Here is a 12400-nt window from a genome sequence, read left to right as displayed (position 1 = left end):
GTATTGAGCACCGATATGGGGACGTGAGTTCGTAATAACTCAAGTCTCCATAAACCATGTAGTCATCATGGGTAGAAAGGATCGTACGTTTTAGATGATTCCTTAGTGTTTTTTAGCTTAGACTAGTGGATCCACTTAGTTGAGGCGTTCTATATGACGGCAAAGTATAGGACAGTTCTGGCAGCGTGGGCGAGACGTTGTATCATCACTTAGGCTCATAGTGGTGGTTGTTGGTTAGAGAAACTCGTATAGTATTATATTACTTTATTATCTGAGTAAATTGAGTTGTTATTGTATCTCTTTAATACATTGAGTTATCACCTATTTTTTTAAATGCTTTGTATAAACTGCACTTTTATTGTTGTTTTTACTTTGCATTTGAGTTGAGTATTCATGAGTTGAGTAAAGCTAAGGTAAGTGTTCCTTTCAGATTCCTTTCAAGTTTATGTTATGTTTAGTTTTCCCCTCGCATACTCGTACATTCAATATACTGATGTCATTTGGCCTGCATCATTTTATGATGCAGACATAAGTAACCAGAATCAACATCCATCACCTTGTTGATCTAGTTGAGCACTCAGAGTCAGTTGGTGAGCCTCATTGCTTTCCGGAGGACTCCTTTTACATTGCTTTAGTAATGCAGTTGTTAGGATGAACGGGGTCTTGTCCCGACATCCCTCTTTGTTTTAGAGGCTTCATAGACGAGTAGTCATAGTTCTTTAGTCTTGTATTTCAGATGTTTTGCTATAAGACTTGAGTTGCCATCTATGGCTAGTTTAAATGTTTTATCCTTAAACGTTCTGATTTTTAAGTGGAGTTGTTTCATAAATGCATTTGATCCTTGTAATAATGCTTGAAGTCTTCCGCTGAGAGTCTAGCCAGGGCAAGGGTTCGCTTGGGGCCAAAAATGGTTCTCAAGTGCCAGTCCCACCCAGGGCATAGGTTCGGGACGTGACAGAAGCATGAAGACATTAAGAGAAGCATCTTAGAAAGAAGTCCTAGAAAGAATATTAGTATTTGTACATGGATATTTCAGTAGCCATGAGATAAGCCTTTTTCGAGTATTATAGTAAAAGCGAATATAGACTAGTTTAGATGGAATAGATCCACAACTTTAAAGTATTAGCTTCAGACCTAAGAGGGAGATGATAAGATGAGAAACAAAGTGTAGTGTTGAGAAAGTGATATATCGATCCATTCATACTCTAGCGTATTCCTCAAAGTTCAGTCATTACAATATTTTGTTGATGTTTATAATATCAAAATTGTGTTTATGACCTATGCTAGTACACTTCAGACGGATTCACATCTATGCTCAATTCCCAGAATGAGGAGCAAAGACTTTAGCTCATTGATCTCAATCTTACTCCATAAAGTTATTGATATCAGCCTCATGATATGAACCTATTCATATAAGCACTCATGTCTCATAGTATGCTCAGTCTCGCAAAATCATGACTTGATCTCAATGGCTAGCAAAATATTGTTATGTCATTAGAATTCTCGAATGAATCATGCTTATGATCTTTCACCCTAAATCTCATGCAGTGACCTTTTTTAGCTAGAGAGTGATGTTGATGATGGTAGTTGAGTGATGATAGAAGAAGAAGGTTAATGTTTCTTATGTTGGTAGCAGTTGTGAGCTTATTCCATCTAAGGTTATGAAAGTGGAACAAGGATGAATGAAGTTTTACTATGATTAATAGTTAGGTGAGAGTAGTTAGTTAGCTCTTGATAGTAATGCGTGAAATTTCAATTGATAGAGATGATGAGAGGAGGATGAATTCTAAGGAGGATTGGTTAGTAGGTGTCCATGGATTGACTATAGTACTACGCTTGAATGTGGTGTTGTTACATGTGGATGAGTACATAATGCATTAGATTCTTCTTGACTAGGACTCGAGGTTTTGTTAAATATAATGGTAATGAGTAGTATTCTTGAGATGAGATTTCCTATAGAGGCATAAAACCTGAATTTTGTTATTTAGTTAAGTATATCCATCTCATGTTTAGCACCTTGTGAATTAGAGATTAGGCTTGAACACGGTAAGAGCAAGTGATTTGACTTAGACATTTGTAAGAGTAGTCATATACTGTAGTGGGAGCTAGGAGTTGCAGCTAATGAAATGTAGTAATCAAAAAAGAGAGCATAGTTGAGATGTTTTGCTAAGTTTAAAAGCTTCCAGTCATATCACTCGAGGCATTGTATTCTTATTCTTACTTCGTGCCCAGATTCCTTTATTTCATGTAAGATAACTTCAGATAGAGCGTGACTATGTTCAAAGTAATATTGTTCTTAACTTATGTGCTTTAGACAGTTCCAAACTCTTAGTATGAATCAGTTCCGCCTATGTTAGTGGGAAAATTCAAAAGTCAGAAAGATAGTAAGAGTAACTCTTTTCATTTCCATTAATCCAGCTATCATTCGAGGACAAATGCTCCCAAGGGGAGGATATTGTAACACCCCAAAAATTTCTAAGCTAAGACCTGAATCATGCTATAACACCTCGCAACTCTACTCTTAAAATTTGAATCATTTGTGTAACGTCTCAGACTTTGAAAAGGACTAAAGAGCAAGTCCACGAACCCAAAATGGACCATGGACCCTTAACGGCACCCTAGACAGTCCGTTTAGGGGTCCACGACCCGTTTAGGGCATATTGGACGACCTTTGAAGGCTGCCAAGGTAGTAGTCACCTAGACGAGACCCTAGACAGCCAGTGGTGACTTCTACGGTCCGTTTAAGAGTCCGTACAAGTCACCCATCATTTTTAAAGTATTCTCTCAACTTCAAACAATCATCTCTCAACACAAAATGAATTAGGTGGCATATGACCTATCAAATCAAAGGTCTTTGATTCCTCTTTCCAACGCCACTAAGTTTGCCTCATTTAAAGCTTGGAATAAAAAGTTATGCCCATTTTAGGTGGCATATGACCTATCGGGAAGGTGAAGCTTCACGACCGACTAGATGGCCCGTGAAGAGTTTCACGGATCGTGAAGCCTTAAACGGTCTGTGAAACTGCTCGTTTTAGGCCCCTTGACAGTTTTAAAGTTGGGGTAATTTTGTTCGTTCCCTTATGTCATTTTAGACCCTCTTCTATGCCATTTTTAAGTGTTTTAACTGAGTATATCATTCAAATAACTAGTTTTCATCAATTAAAACATTCAAGTATTTAGAAATTTTCTTAATATTCACCTAGAGTTCCTCTTCTCCATTAAGAACCCTAAAACATTCTTGCCAAAAATTCAAGATATAAAGAAAAGCCTTCCACCCAAGGTTTTCCCAAGTTTTTCCACTCTATGAACTTCATAAAGGAGTTTATTTTATCAAGAGCAAGCACCAAGATTCCAAAATTATAGGTTTCCTCCAAAAAGCTAATGTTCCCTCTAGAGATAAATCAAGTCTCCACCAACATTTTCATTCTAAAATCTTCATAATCAGGTATGTAAGGCTATTCATAGTGTTGGACTAGTTCGTTCTCACACCCTACATCTCAATTTAGTCAAAAATCATTACATCTAAAGGATCTATTCATAGTTCTTGGTATTTGAATTCAGTTCATAACAATTGAGGTTTTGATTTCTATATTTGCATGTGAATCTTATAATGTTGTTCATGATTGTAGTTCCACATGAACCCTATATATATTGAGTTTTCTAAAGGTATTTTGAGTCAGTAGTTTTTCTTACATTGATTTTGGAAACTAAAGTGAGTTTAAGAGAAATGTTTAAAAGCATTATTTTGAAAAAAAGTAGTTTAAGGGAACTTAAAAGGTTCCGAATGTATCATTCTTATATTGAAAATGAGAGCACTATTTTCAGGAAGTATAAGAATTTTTAGTTTTTATATATCAATCTTGGACTTGAAAGATAAGTCCATAAGTATATGTTTTAAATGCAAAGTTCTGAACAAAGGCTTTAAAGGATGAATCAAATGATTTCATATGTACTATTTGAAAGTTGAGAAAAAATAAAAAGTATGGTTGATATTTTTGAAAAGTACTTCAGTGATGTAATAGTTCATTTCTTTGTAAAGGGTGATTAAGCAAAGTGAAAGGTAAAGTACTATAATAGTCCCTTTCTTTGTAAAGGGTGATTGAGCAAAGTGAAAAGTAAAGTAAAGTAATAGTCTTTTTCCTTGTAAAAGGTGATTGAGCATTAAGTATATTGAATATTTTTGGAGTAGTATTGAGCACTAATTGGTTAAGAGTCTTTCATGACTCAAAACTCTCATAAAACTATGTAGCCAACATAGGATAGGATAGCATTGATTCTTCTTGTGACTCCTCACTGCCTCTGATTAGATGGATCCATAGTTACAGTATCATTTTATACCCCAACAAGGTATAGGATAGATCTTGCAACATGGACAAAATATTGTATCATTGCTAGGCTCATAGTAATGGTTATCGGTTAGAGAAACTCCCCACAAAGTAAAGTATATTATTTTCATATTGCTTTTATTTCATATCTTATTGTATAGCTTGATTGGTATTTCATTCATGTTCATGTGTTTATTTAGTTAAGTTGCTTTCAGTCCTTCAGTCATGTTAATTGTTTATTCAGCCATATTACATACTCGTACATTCAATGTACTAATGTCATTCGACCTGCATCTTTTTATGATGAAGATATAGGTGGTTAGGATCATCAACAGGCATTTCGTTGAGATCACTATACACTCCAGATAGTTTTGGTGAGCCTCTTTGCATTGCGGAGGACTTCACATTCACTTTTAGTTTAGTTGTTTTGAGGCATCGTGGGTCTTGTCCCGACACCTATCTTAAACATTAGAGGCTTCATAGATAAATAGAGTGAAGAGTCTTTCAGTATATACTTTTCCTTGAGATGTTTTTGCAAACTATTATACTTGTGTTATTGAGTATTTTACAGACAATTTGAGTTGAGTATTTATTTTGAGTTTAAATGTTAAAAAATTCTATTTTTAAGCCTTTTATCGCTTAAGAAAAACTTCCACTAAGTAACCAGCCAGGCCAAGGGTTTTTTTGGAGACCAACAATGATTCTCGAGTGTCGGACACGTCCAGGGTGTAGGCTCGGGGTGTGGCAGAGGGCGATGAGACAAATTTGAGAAAATATTAATTATTTTAGATTTACTAAAGCTAGGCTTTGCTCTTTGTCATCTCTTCTTATCTATGAGAGAGATAAAGGGCAAAATCTTAAATTCTTCTCATTGGTTAAGAAGGAAAAGGATATTACGGTCCCAATGTTACACGGTCGCACTAGGTATGTTTTACAATCATACTGTTGACTTTGCATGAGAATGTTGGAGGTACCACGTCCCTTCATCTGATTTGTCAATCATCAAATCAGAGTTTACAATAAGGTCAAATCATTGATGACCCCCTAAAGTTGGCACAAAGTTTAACTTAGACACCTCTATTGGTGATATTCATTTTAGACACCTCATGTAGGGTCCTATTGTGTCATTTTGACATTTTTCGTTGGCATGGCATGGTGAGTGTAATGACCTTAAAATTAGCGCGTGAAAGGCTCTTATCAGGCCAAAAAATAATATTTAAAATTGTTCTTCTTCTTCACTCTTTCTTTGTGATTATCTCCTCTACCACACACCATCAACCCGCCATCGCTGCCACCATTGCTATTAATTTATTACAATTAAATTAATTTTTTTAATTTTTTCAGATCTGAAAATCACCACAACCATCATCTTCTTCTCGTTCTTTTTTTTTAGATCCAACAATCACAACTATTATTGCAACCTTTCGATTTTTGTGCTACACACCATTGTAGACCCATCACACCCATCAAGTTCATATATTTAAATATTCATTCCAAATGGGAGAGACTACAACCTAAAAATAATACATAGCATCCAAGTAGCTCATGTTACTCTTTTGGAGGCATTGTAATATTATATGCACAACTAAAAAGCATGAAATTGATACCATACAAATTAAATTTACAACTAAAAAATGAAAATTTAAATCTAATAAAAAAACCCAAAAATAAAAAAAGCAGAAGAAGAAATTAGGGGTTAAGAAGAAGCGCCGGAAAAGTTTTTTGGGAAGAATGAGGAAGGGGGTGGGGGTGGGGGTGGGGGTGGGGATGGGATGGTTTGGTGGAGTTTTAGAAAATAGATACTTGTATTTATTATTTTTGGTTGAAAAATAATTTTTTTTTCATATAATGTAATTTTAAAGTATTATTTTGTACTTAAATGTCACGTGTCTTTTCTTAATTAGTAATTATATCATGTCATTTGCAAGTGTGTTACACACTGTGTAATTTCATCTAATTGTTAAAATAGTGTCAAAATGATACATAGGAATCCTACATGAGGTGTCTAAAATGAACATCACTCAGTTAAGGTGTCTAATTGAAACTTCGTGCCAACTTTAGGGGGCCACCGATGGATATGGTCTTACAATAATAAAATTAGAAATTCTAATGATCTTTTATTTCTTCTATCTTATTTCTTATATTTTCATGAAATCCAATAAAATATATATATTGTCATCTCTTTCTAATGTTAAATGTATGTAACATGAATATCAAAACAAATGAGGTGCTGTTCAATGAAACGCAAGGCTTATTACGTTTTAGACAATGAGAAAATTAAACAAACAAGTGAACAAATGTTACATTGATAAAGCTTTGTAGACTCTAAGCTTAAAATTAAATTATTTAATACATTTGCAATGAAATTATTTTTATTGGGTGTGATTTCAGAAACTTGAAAAAATGAACTTATCTCAACTTGTAAACATTTGGTGTGGTCTTGGATTGAATTTTAAATTAAACTTTAAGATGGAATATGAATAGTCTCATATATTTCATTGTATATGTAGATTTAATGTATATAATATTGATGCACATATCATACTTAAGATTTATACAACATATACACATGATATACATAATATATATATATATATATATAAACGAAGATTTTCCTTCCACAAAACCCGTTACTCCTTATTTTCGCATATTGTCAACCACTCACATTTATTGTTGCGTTGCATAAGTGTTTCTTAAGTTTCACCTCTTCCTTCTTCCCATAAATATATACATACTTATATATTATATATAGAATTTAGAGAGAGATTGGTTTAAAGAATATGAAGACACGTTGAAGAGGGGAGTTCTTTGTTCAACTTCATAATGAAGAAAGTAGTTGTAAAGTCATCGGAGGGAGAGGTGATAATTTTATCAAAATTAGAGTCTAATCAATAAGTACATTTTTTTCTTAAACATCTATATAATGAAAAGTCTTGATATGTTGAAAATTATTTGAAAGTGTCTATATAAAATACAACTAAAGCTCCTAAATCGTCACGTGATATAAAATTTTCTAAAAGAAAAAGTAGTACAATAATAATAAGACTCAGTATTATAAAGTATATGGCTACTTTTTCATTTACCATGTATAGCAATAGTTTTCTTATACAAGCTATACGAAATCAGTTGAATTCAAAATTATAATAAAAAAAAAAAAAATACACATAACTAATTACATTGCAAAAAAATCCAAAACTTAAATTACAATCTAGTCCAAAACACAGTTGATTCATCAATAATCACAAATTTTATCAGTTATACAGAAAAAAGAGTGTTCCCATTACAGTTCTTTAACGCCATTTACGGTGCAAATTTTCTCTACTTCAAAAACTTTAAAGTCAAGCTAAATCAGATTTAATGAAGCTCTAAATCTTCTTATACATCAGCGTTTGGTAAAAGAAAACAACATTATTTTGCGTTGATTTTGCAATTGAATTTTTATTTTGAGATTTGAACTTCTTATGTTTGTTGCTACAATTCAGTTTCTTCAAAGGAGGTTTATCATGTATATCTTTTTCATAGTGGTAAATAGAACAGTGCCAATAATTTGGTCAATTTATTGATGATTGTATTGTTATTGGATCTACCTTCAATTTTGAAAATTTAGATCAGAGTTGATTCTCAATTGATTGCATTATAAATTAAGTTTCTTTTTAATACCCATTTTAATCCACAATGTAACTAGATTTCAGGTCTATATTCAATTGAAGAACTGAAATTCAAATTTTATAGATCATAAACTTTTATGTTACGGTGAAAGAAATTGATAATTCTACAGTTTCTAAAAATTCTAGCTACAATGATAAAGGCAAAGCTGCAATACCTCGAAAGTGCCTAATTCAGAAAAAGTCGAAAAATACATAAAAGAACTGAAATGTTGCTGAAAAGTTATTTAATCACAGAACGTGTAGGGATCCATGGAATGAACTTCAGAAGTTAGATTTTTCGAACTCAAGTATAGGTGAACGTGTACGGTCTGTATGACCTTCACGGGCCATATACATGTCCGTAGACCACCTTCAATAAAGTTCATTTTTGGTCAACCAAGTACAGACCGTAGACATGTAAACGGACTATGGATGAGTCTGTTAAGGGGAAACCTCATGTCCTCATTTTCACTTCTATTCATGAGCATTTTCACGGACCGTGAAAAGGTGTATATCCACGAAGGGCTTTCATGAAGGGTCTCTAGAAAAAAAAATTGTCGGGTATATTTTAATCTTTTTTCACTCTTTTAATACATATACTATGTCATTTTGGACTTATGTCTTACTTACCATAACCTCTCTACTCCCTCTCATTCTCTCAAAATCAATTTCTTCTCTCCCAAGTTTCACTCCCAAGGCAAGATCAAGGCTCCAAAGCTTGAAGTCTTCTTCTCCAAATTTCAATTAGGGTTTCAATCAAGGTATGTGAGAACTTATGAGTTCCTTTTCACCCATTGAGTCTCAAAGAAACCTCAATTTCTCAATTTATGTTATCAAATTCTAGGGTTTTTATGATTTCTTATAGGTTCTTATTGAGTTTTAGTTTTTTCTTCATGAATGATGTCATTATGCATAAATTGAGTTTAATTCAATATTTTCAATGATATTTTTATGAATACATGACATGCAAGTATTTTCATAATCATTAATATGTTATTTTCACATGTAAGCTTTATGCACTCAAATTTTCATAAATTAAGAATGCTTTAAGATAAAGTATCAGTCAGTTTATATAATTTTCATGATTTAGATGCTTACAGATAAAGTATCTTTCAGATTATGTTATGAAATCATAATTTTAAGAAGCTACTCAGACTATGAATTTTTCATGAATGATTTAGTATTACAAGATTCTAACTATTTCATGATTAAGAATATTTTCGTTTGGAGTTTACTTAGCACCCTGCCCTCATAGTACTTAATCTTCACAAACTTTATCTAGTAGATCCATCTTAGTTCTGACTCATGGTCTTTGGCTTGGCAAGTAGGACACTCTCTATTCAGCGTGAGAGTAGTGGACTAAAATCAATGTTGTAGATCACATGGTTTATGTTGGTTAACACTACCTCCCAGGTATAATTATCATTCTCAGACTATTGCATGACCTTGTACTATTCTTTCATAATCTGATCATCAGTTTTTATGTTATGGTTACTTGGTCATTGCTTTATCCTATTTTACGAAATTATCATGTTACGTTGTCATGTTGATGCATTTTTTTTATATTTAGTACATTTTGAGTACTGACCTAATACTTTTATGCGTATAATGTTTCATAATATAGGTTTTGATGCATCTCATTGGCGCGTTGTTAGTTACAAATATCATAAGCCTTACACTATTGTTGGTAAGCTCATGGTTCGGGGACATACCTAGTTATGCTTTATTCAGAATTTACTTCAATTTTAAGATGTTCGAGTGAACTAGGGACTTGTCCTAGAAACTCACCTAAGTTTAGATACTATTTTGGACATTAGTATTTTACATATGAGTTGTTGTATTCAGATATCTCTGTTTTGATATGCAAGTCACTTAAGACTTTATTTTTCTTTCTTTGTAATTCCAGTTATGTATGCTCTCTTAGTGTCATACTATGCCATGTGGTTAGCTTAGGGTCACTCGTGACTCTAGTTTCCATGTCATCTCTAGGAAGTAGTCTTGGATCGTGACAAACTTGGTATTAGAGAAAGGTTCAAGTGTCTTATAATGTCTGAAAGTCTCGTTAAGTAGAGTCTTATTCATGGGTATGAAGTGCGCCACATATATAAATAAAAGGCTACGAGACATTTAAGAAATATTTCACTTTTTTCATACTCTTAGTTGTGCGATAGAGTTAGATTCTATAAAATTTCCTTCTAACTCGTGCTCTGTACATTTATAGAATCATGCCTCCAGGAAGAGATTACGTCAGAAAGAACCAGAATATAGAGCAAGAAGCACCTCTATCTCTTGTTGACCCTTTTGGTTGAACATGCCAATCATGTTGAGTTTAGGGCTACTTTCCAAGTGCTAGCCCAAGCCATGATTGCTCAGGCTAACCATAAAGTTGTAGCTTATGTGATCCCAAATATGGGTACGACAGTAATTAGAGCCTGAGACTTTACTCAGATGAACCCTCAAGAATTTCATGGTTCTAAGGTGGACGAGGATTCACAAGAGTTTCTTGAAGGTATTCAGGAGATTGTGAAGACCATAGGTGTTACTCTGGTTGAGAGTGAAGACTTGGTTGCCTATCAATTAAAAGGGATTTCTTATATTTGGTTCAACCATTAAAGGAAGAAAGGGAAGTTAATGCATGACCATTGGATTGGGACAGGTTCAAGATGTTTTTCTAGATCGATTCTTCCCTCTTGAGATAAGAGAGGCTAGAGTAAAAGATTTCAATAACTTTAGGCAATGCAATATGTGTGAGAAAGAGTATGTTTTGAGATTTACTCAACTCTCAAAGTATGCTCCGTCTATGGTGGACGATTCCAGGGCTTGTATGAGCAAGTTTGTGTTTGGTGTCTCAAAGATAGTTGTGAAGGAATGTAGAATCACTATGTTTATCCAAGAGATGGATATCTCTAGGATGAGACTCATGCTTAATAGATTAAGGAATAAAATCTTAAGAAGAGTTTTAAGGAGACTAAGAGGGTTCAGACCGATAAAGGTGACTACTCTCATCAGCGACTCGATTGTGGTAGTCATTCTCAGTTTCGTTTAAGGTATTTAGACCCAGCCCCATCTTCTGCTAGTGCTCTAGTGGCCGGTGCTAAAGTTCAACAAGTATATGGTGCCAAAACCTAAGTCTCAGGTCAGTGTTTCTAGTGGACGTTCTTTCAATGTATGTCAAAGGTATTGGAATAGTCATTTCGGAGAGTGTTTGGACAGTATTGGTGGTTGTTACAAATTTGGTAAGACTATCATAGATTTAGGGATTGCCTTTGGGTTTCTAGAAATAGTAGAGATGTTTATCAGCAGGCTCAGCCTAACACTTTTTTAGGTTGCCAGACTCAATAGCGTACCTCATCTAGCTCTGGTGGCAGATAACGTCAAAATAAGTTTTATGCTCTTTAGACTCGACAGAATTATGAGGATTCCCTAATGTGGCATGTATATTGCAAGTTTTTCAGTTTTATGTTTATGCCTTGTTAGATCCAGGAGCCACACTTTTATTTTTGATTACTTAAGTTGCTATGAAATTCAATTTCAGTCCCAATATTCTATCAGAACCCTTCTAAGTCTCTACTCGTGTTGGTGAGTTAGTTTTAGCTAAGTGAGCTTTCAAGAATTGTCTGGTCTCAATTTCTTAGAAAGTCACCTCAGTTGATCTAGTAGAGCTATATATGCTTGATTTTAATGTTATTCTTGGTATAGAATGGCTTCATGTTTGTTATAATTCAATCGACTTTAGAACTAGAGTCATTAAATTTTAGTTTCTAGATGAACTTGTCATCGAATAGAAGGGTAGTACCTCAGGGCCTATAAATCAGTTTATCTCTTGCCTTAAAGCGAGAAAAATATTACTACAGATGATTTGCAGAAAGATTTTCCTCCATCGCTTCTTTTTTGACTAGTTTTACTCAAAATAAAGTGAAATTTTAGTGGTCTGAAGCTTGTGAAAAGAATTTTCAAATGTTAAAAAGCTTACTTACTTCGGCCGGATTTTGACTTTACCGAAAGGTTTAGATGGTTTTGTTATGTATTGTGAATTGGTCTTGGTTGTGTGTTCATGAAAAATGGTAAGGTCATAACATATAATTCTAGGCAACTTAAGTTTCATAAGAAGAATTACCCGACTCATGTTTAAGAGTTGGCTGTGGTGGTCTTAACCTTGAAGATATGAAGGCACTATCTCTATGATGTTCATGTGGATGTGTTCACCGATCATAAGAGCCTTCAGTATGTGTTTAAACAAAAGAATTTGAATCTTCGTCAAAAAAGATTGCTCGAGTTGTTGAAAGATTATGATATGAGTGTCCTTTACCATCTAGGTAAGGAAAATATGGTTGCAGATGCTCTTAGTAGATTATCCATGAACAGTGTTGCTCATATTGGGGACGAGAAAAAAGAGTTGGCTCTTGATGTGAACATACTAGCTCGTTT

Source organism: Solanum stenotomum, chromosome 10 (genome assembly GCF_019186545.1).
Source record: "Solanum stenotomum isolate F172 chromosome 10, ASM1918654v1, whole genome shotgun sequence".
In the NCBI taxonomy this organism is placed as follows: domain Eukaryota; kingdom Viridiplantae; phylum Streptophyta; class Magnoliopsida; order Solanales; family Solanaceae; genus Solanum; species Solanum stenotomum.
Note: the sequence above shows the minus strand (reverse complement) of the source record.